Raw genomic sequence first — 8,331 nt, 5'->3', positions numbered from 1 at the left:
GGGAGGATCGTGTAGTTGGAACAGGATGTCTACTGAGAGGATTGTGTAGTTGGAACAGAATGTCAGAGAGAGAGAGAGAGAGAGAGAGATGTCTACGGAGAGGATCGTGTAGTTGGAACAGGACGTCAGAGAGAGATGTCTACTGAGAGGATTGTGTAGTTGGAACAGAATGTCAGAGAGAGAGAGAGAGAGAGAGAGAGAGAGAGATGTCTACTGGGAGGATCGTGTAGTTGGAACAGGATGTCAGAGAGAGAGAGAGATGTCTACTGAGAGGATGGTGTAGATGGTACAGGATGTCAGAGAGAGAGATGTCTACTGAGAGGATCGTGTAGTTGGAACAGGATGTCAGAGAGAGAGATTTTACTTTGTTATCGGAATTTAGACTGAACAAGTGTGTCCTTCAGAAGAATACAGAAAACATGTTGCATTGCAACTTTTGGCAGCAGTGTGCACTGACATACCAGACTAGTGCACTACTTCAGCCTTCAGTTGTCTGCTAATTTTAGAACCCAAACATCCTATTCATTCTTTGTTTCCATTTGACAGTGGTTTCTTATCCCTCTTTCTTAACGGTATCATTTAAAGAAAGACCCCAGACACTCACTTCTTCATACAACATCACACATTGTATTTGCCAATTCCTTTGAAACAAGTGCATACTGAAGTCACAGATAAAAACATTTCCAGTTGGTTGCCATGCACCTCGTAGAAGGCGTCATCATCAGTCAGGTTTGAACTGGGAACAGGCACCAAAAGTGCGTCAAAAACCCTGTTACGTAAGTTTTCACTTTGACCAGAGCTCTGTGGGTGTCCCTATTAAAGGTGTCCCTGCTCAAAAATAGTGTCCTTTAGACAATTTTTTGTGAGCACCACTAAGTAGGCCTACATCAGCCCTGATAGCATCAACAATACAGGGTCGAGAGAGCCCAGTTCTATTATAATTAAATACCTTTATCTTCAAAAATATAGAAAACTGAATGTATTAAAAAATCTCAAAGTATAGAAACCTTGTTTTACAAAGTACCTACACTAGTCCCCTCGGATTCGGTAAAATATGTACAAAGTCCGTTGGTTAGTTTGTTTGGATGGTATGTGGTATTTCATTTTAATATTATACACAAACATTTGGTCTTTTTCCACAAAACAATCTCTCTCCCAAAATATTTTGAAAATAAAATCTCAAGTGTCCATTTCGTTTTTACTTTGACGTCCCCTGCAAGGATAGTGCCCGATTTCTCCTTGCATGAAAGCCCACGATGCGTTAGAGCCGACCAACGGGCACTTCTCCCCGCTGGGACAGTACACCTCACCGGTGGATCCTTGTTGTTTGATGCTCTGCCAACACGGGAAGCAGAACTTGTGCGAGGAACCGACGGACACTGAACAAAGTGCGTGTCCTCTAACCTCTGGTCACAGAGCGTGCAGCAGAGGGGCACGCTCCCGGGTACTGACGAGTCCGGAATGCTTTCATGCCCTTGGTCCATCATTCCACCCCTGGCACGTAAAGTGTCCCCATAATACCGGATGCCTCCTTACCCTGTGTGGACCGGGCGCTTCTGGGTCATGGAGGAGGGCGAGAGTGGGCTGCTGCTGTTGCGCCGCGTGGTGGAATGGACCTGGTTCCCGTCTTTGGGCGAGCTGTTCCCGCCACCTCCGGCGTTGTCTGCCGAGGATCAGCGCCGCCATGGGGACTGGCCGTTCTGCACAGCTTCCGGTGGGGTGGTGCGTGAGTGGGGGATAAGGTATTGAGTAGGGACAGAGGAGAAGCTTGGTGGTGGTCCCGGGGCATTTTATGTCCGTCACGGTCAGATGCTGGACCCGGTAACCACTGTCTGTCCTCTCCATTATGCTTGGCGGCGGTTCCCTCTCTCTCCCCCCACATGTTCTGGCGATGCTTTCCTTTTCATAGTCCGTGGGTGTTTTCCCCTGTCTGAAGGAAGGAAAGGGTTAAACATGAAGAAGGCTCAGTTAGAGACACAACATGGACAGACAATGGTCGTGAAGAAGGCTGAGTTAGAGAGACAACATGGACAGATGATCATGAAGAAGGCTGAGATAGAGACAACATGGACAGATGATCAAGAGAGAAGGCTGAGTTAGACACAACATGGACAGATGATCATGAAGAAGAAGGCTGAGATAGAGACAACATGGACAGATAATCATGAAGAAGGCTGAGTTGAGATAGAGACAACATGGACAGATGGTCATGAAGATGATGGCTGAGTTATAGACAAAATGGACAGATGGTCACAAAGAAGGCTGATATAGAGACAACATGGACATATGATGATGAAGAAGGCTGAGATAGAGACAACATGGACAGATGGTCATGAAGAAGGCTGATATAGAGACAACATGGACAGATGATCATGAAGAAGGCTGAGTTAGAGACAACATGGACAGATGGTCATGAAGAAGCTGAGATAGAGACTACATGGACAGATGATCATGAAGAAGGCTGAGTTAGAGACAACATGGACAGATGGTCATGAAGAAGACTGAGATAGAGACAACATGGACAGATGATGATGAAGAGAGCTGAGATAGAGACAACATGGACGGATGGTCATAAAGAAGTCTGAGTGAGAGACAACATGGACAGATGGTCATGAAGAAGGCTGAGTTATAGACAAAATGGACGGATGGTCATAAAGAAGTCTGAGTTGAGATAGAACAACATGGACAGATGGTCATGAAGAAGGCTGAGTTAGATAGACAATGATCATGGACCAGATGGTCATGAAGAAGGCTGAGTTAGAGACACAACATGGACAGGTGGTCATGAAGAAGGCTGAGTGAGAGACAACATGGACAGATGGTCAAGAAGAAGGTTGAGTTATAGACAACATGGACAGATGGTCATGAAGAAGGCTGAGTTAGAGACACAACATGGACAGATGGTCATGAAGAAGGCTGAGTGAGAGACAACATGGACAGATGGTGATTAATACTGAGAAGAAAAAGAATGATGCACAATAATAACAGCAAATTATTTACTAATAAATACATAATCCCAAATCATATACTAATAAATACATAATCCCAAATTATATACTAATAAATACATAATCCCAAAGGCACTTTTTTTTTAATTTAAGCATGACATGGGGAGTGTTTGTGTCATTACAAAAATGCTAATCTGGTGTAAATCTATTTGGTTTGAAGTGTGCTCCTATGTAACAAAGGGTTTAACCTGTGAAGTGCTCTCCATATGCACTTTATTCAGCATGTTACCCTCTGCTACATAGTCTAGACTTCATGTTTACAGCTCAATAAAAATACATGCTGTGTTTTGTCACAACTCAAACAGACAAGTCATGCGTAATATGCATATGGGGATATTTTAAATCAACTCTTTGCTCGGAATACCATTCAAATTAAATAGATTTGTCAGAATTGCATTTTTTTTCTAACAAACATACCCACAACAAGTCCTGATTAGAAGTGCATATGTAGAGTACTTCACAGGTTAAACCCTTTGTACATACTAACACCTTAAACCAAATAGATTTACATCAGATTAGCATTTTTTTGCAATGACACAAACACCCCCACAAGTCATGCTTAAAAAAGTGCCTTTTGGGATTATATATTTATTAGTATATAATTTGCTATTGTTAAGAAAAAATGCAAATCTGACTAATCTTTTTCATTTGAATGGTATGCCGAGCAAAGAGTTGACATTAAATGATCTACCTGTGCATATTATGCATGACTTGTCTGTTTGAGTCGTGACAAAACGCAACATTTATTTCTATTGAACTGTAAACATGTAGTCTAGACTATGTAGCAGAGGGTAAATATGCTGAATGGTCCACTGTATTCATATGGAAAAAAACAACCCCATACATCCAGCCATCCAGCCAGCAACAACCTGATTTGGAAGAAGCTCCCGTTCTGCTGTTGCATCCAGCCATCACCCTCCGTTGCATGGCTCATTCCTTCCTGGAACCGGCTGTCGAAAGTATGGAGAACCATCAAGTCCCTGGCCGTTTCCCCTTGTTCATCCACTCATCCGCCCGGGCTTTGTGATGGTCTCTATCGGTGTCAGGCTGTCAGGTATGTGCTGCTTATCCTTCTCGTGCTGGTCACTACAGGAGACCGAGACTAACCGTTTACCGCCGCCGTGCTCGTTGGGGCTACCTGCCATCAAACCGGACCCCGGGTGCCCCATCGCCATCGGACACACGGTTCTTCCGTTAACTACGTGTAACAAGGACATAACCGTGTTATTCCTTCGCGGGTTGGGGCTCTGCCGGTTGAGCTCGTGTGGGTCGTCCGGTTTAGGAAATCCATTAGGTACCGGAATTCCGTTAGCCTGTCTCCCAGACTGGTACTCCGGTCCCATCCTCAGCGGACGGTCCAAGGTGGAGAGGGGGTAGCGGTCCAGGGGCTGTGACGGCCGGGATCCGGGGTCTCCTCCAGACCCGTGGTGGTTAGACTGGATCTCTTTCCCCGATAGCTGCTGCTGTTGCCCCGGTCCCGGAGACCTCCCCTCCTGGAAGCCGTGAGCCCGCTTCAGCTGCCGGGCTGTCTCAATCACAAACTCGATCCGGTCCGCTCCTTCGTAGTTAACACATCCCCTGCAGATGGGTTCGGTAAAATCCCAGATCATAGCCCAGGGCATGCGGGGCAGGTCGCATAAATAACAGGACTGTCTACGAGAGGCAGCGACCACCGCAGTCGACATGGCTTCCCTTTCACCGGAAAACGGAGCTTAAATCTCTCTCTCAAACCAGATCTCTGTGTTAGAATCTATCCAATACGTTTTCAGAAACTAGTTCCTTCCGTTTCTCTAAAAAGAAAACGTGTCCTCTCCTCTCCCCGTCTGTCTCCGGACTACAGCAAGATACAGTAGTTCATAACAGCAGAGTAGAATGTTCTTTACTACGTCGTACTTGTGACCTGTCTCTGTCACTGCCTAGTCTACTACCTCCTCCGCTCAGCCCAGTCCCGATGTAGAGCAAGGACGTCTGTCAGCTCAGCTCCGAGGCAGCGACGTCTCTGGACACTGTGCTTCCAGCTTCAATATTCTATTGACTTGATTCTTCTACGCCAGTCCTCTTCATGCTCTGAAGCCAGCTTCTCTATTGAACCACTTGAACCTTTTGAAAGAAGCTAACAGCAGCCAGACACTCTGGGGTGGGAGAGAATAGAATGTGTTATATTGCCTTCTGCTGCAAGCAAAGCCATGGGAAGTAGGGTGCTGAGTGTGCTGCAGCACCCCCTGCTAAAACGAAATAAAACAATTATTTATATATATTTTTTTAAACATTCAAACATAATTTCCCCACATCTTACATGTTTTATTTGATTTATTTAACCTTTATTTAATGGCTGCAAGATTGAAACAGAAAATATATATCAACATAAATATCCTCTTTTGTAAGGATGGTTGGAACACTTGTTGTACTTTGTCGATTTCTCAGAGATTGTACATTTACAATGTGATACGAACAACTAAATCTGTCTGCTACAATTTGGTAATATCTCTCTAAATCACCCAGACAAGTGTGACTTTGTCTCAAATACAAGGAGTAAAATGTTAGTTGTAACAGGGCTTGAGCAGGCTTGAGCAGGGGCTTGAGCAGGGCTTGAGCAGGGCTTTAACAGGGCTTTAACAGGGCTTGAACAGGGCTTGAACAGGGCTTGAGCAGGGCTTGAGCAGGGCTTGAGCAGGGCTTGAGCAGGGCTTGAACAGGGCTTGAACAGGGCTTGAGCAGGGCTTGAACAGGGCTTGAACAGGGCTTGAGCAGGGCTTGAACAGGGCTTGAGCAGGGCTTGAACAGGGCTTGAACAGAGCTTGAGCAGGGCTTGAACAGGGCTTGAACAGGGCTTGAGCAGGGCTTGAACAGGGCTTGAACAGGGCTTGAGCAGGGCTTGAACAGGGCTTGAACAGAGCTTGGCAGGGCTTGAACAGGGCTTGATCAGAGCTTGAGCAGGGATTGAGCAGGGATTGAACAGGGTTTGAGCAGGGCTTGAGCAGGGCTTGAACATGGCTTGAATGGGGCTTGAGCAGGGCTTGAACAGGGCTTGAACAGAGCTTGAACAGGGCTGGAACAGGGCTTGAATAGGGCTTGAAACATAGCTGGAACAGGGCTTGAACAGGGCTTGGAGTGAACTGCAGCAGTCTGAAGAAAAGGCATGAAAACAGAATAACATTGGCATATTTAACAAAAAACGTTTGTTGTTTTTACTCTCCAAAATCTAGTTAGCATAATAATACAAATCCCATCAGAGTCATTCTGTTTAAAATAGACATATCTGTTTGAATGGGCTCAATCCACTGCATCCACAATGGTGGCCCTCCCCCCATCTGTGTTGGAAGATGGCTGAGCTACAGCGGTGTTTGTCAGACCATGAGAGACCCATCTGCGGTGGAAGGTGGCTGAGCTACAGCGGTGTTTGTCAGACCATGAGAGACCCATCTGCGGTGGAAGGTGGCTGAGCTACAGCGGTGTTTGTCAGACCATGAGAGACCCATCTGCGGTGGAAGGTGGCTGAGCTACAGCGTGTTTGTCAGACCATGAGAGACCCATCTGCGGTGGAAGGTGGCTGAGCTACAGCGGTGTTTGTCAGACCATGAGAGACCCATCTGCGGTGGAAGGTGGCTGAGCTACAGCGGTGTTTGTCAGACCATGAGAGACCCATCTGCGGTGGAGGTGGCTGACCATGTTTGTCAGACCATGAGATGCCCATCTGCGGTGGAAGGTGGCTGAGCTACAGCGGTGTTTGTCAGACCATGAGATGCCCATCTGCGGTGGAAGGTGGCTGAGCTACAACGGTGTTTGTCAGACCATGAGAGACCCATCTGCGGTGGAAGGTGGCTGAGCTACAAGCGGTGTTTGTCAGACCATGAGACACCCATCTGCGGTGGAAGGTGGCTGAGCTACAGCGGTGTTTGTCAGACCATGAGGAGACCCATCTGCGGTGGAAGGTGGCTGAGGCGGTGTTTGTCAGACCATGAGAGACCCATCTGCGTTGGAAGGTGGCTGAGCTACAGGTGTTTGTCAGACCATGAGAGACCCATCTGCGGTGGAAGGTGGCTGAGCTACAGCGGTGTTTGTCAGACCATGAGGGCCATCTGCGGTGGAAGATGGCTGAGCTACAGCGGTGTTTGTCAACCATGAGACACCCATCTGCGGTGGAAGGTGGCTGAGCTACAGCGGTGTTTGTCAGACCATGGAGGACCCATCTGCGGTGGAAGGTGGCTGAGCTACAGCTACAGCGGTCTGTGGAAGGTGGATGAGCTGGCCAGACCATACAGACCCATCTGCGGGGTGGAAGGTGGCTGAGCTACAGCGGTGTTTGTCAGACCATGAGACCCATCTGCGGTGGAAGATGGCTGAGAGACCATCTGCGGTGGAAGGTAGCTGAGCTACAGCGGTGTTTGTCAGACCATGAGAGACCCATCTGAAGGTGGCCATGTTTGTCAGACTCCCCATCTGCGGTGGAAGGTGGCTGAGCTACAGCGGTGTTTGTCAGACCATGAGACTCCCATCTGCGGTGGAAGGTGGCTGAGCTGGCGGTGTTTGTCAGATAGGCCCATCTGCGGTGGAGGTGGCTGAGCTACAGCGGTGTTTGTCAGATCATGAGACCTCCATCTGCGGTGGAAGGTGGCTGAGCTACAGACATGAGACCCCCATCTGCGGTGGAAGGTGGCTGAGCTACAGCGGTGTTTGTCAGATCATGAGAGACCCATCTGCGGTGGAAGGTGGCTGAGCTACAGCGGTGTTTGTCAGATCATGAGACCCCCATCTGCGGTGGAAGGTGGCTGAGACCCATCTGAGACTCCCATCTGCGGTGGAAGGTGGCTGAGCTACAGCAGTGTTTGTCAGACCATGAGAGACCCATCTGCGGTGGAAGGTGGCTGAGCTACAGCGGTGTTTGTCAGACCATGAGACTCCCATCTGCGGTGGAAGGTGGCTGAGCTACAGCGGTGTTTGTCAGACCATGAGACTCCCCATCTGCGGTGGAAGGTGGCTGAGCTACAGCGTGTTTGTCAGACCATGGACCCATCTGCGGTGGAAGGTGGCTGAGCTACAGCGGTGTTTGTCAGACCATGAGAGACCCATCTGCGGTGGAAGGTGGCTGAGCTACAGCGGTGTTTGTCAGACCATGAGACTCCCATCTGCGGTGGAAGGTGGCTGAGCTACAGCGGTCTGAGACCCCATCTGCGGTGGAAGGTGGCTGAGCTACAGCGGTGTTTGTCAGATCATGAGACCCATCTGCGGTGGAAGGTGGCTGAGCTACCCAGATCATGAGACCCCCATCTGCGGTGGGAAGGTGGCTGAGCTACAGCGGTGTTTGTCAGTCATGAGACCCCCA

General features: G+C 48.3%; 1 pseudogene; it reads right to left on the bottom strand.

Annotated features, from left to right (window-relative positions):
- Positions 1-721: 721 nt before the first annotated feature.
- LOC127911255 (interferon regulatory factor 2-binding protein 2-A-like) lies at positions 722-5,174 on the bottom strand (annotated as a pseudogene).
- Between the last annotated feature and the right edge of the window lie 3,157 nt (positions 5,175-8,331).

This window comes from Oncorhynchus keta, chromosome 24, assembly GCF_023373465.1.
Source record: "Oncorhynchus keta strain PuntledgeMale-10-30-2019 chromosome 24, Oket_V2, whole genome shotgun sequence".
Lineage (NCBI taxonomy): Eukaryota > Metazoa > Chordata > Actinopteri > Salmoniformes > Salmonidae > Oncorhynchus > Oncorhynchus keta.
Note: the sequence above shows the minus strand (reverse complement) of the source record. Positions and strands in the feature narration are given on the sequence as shown.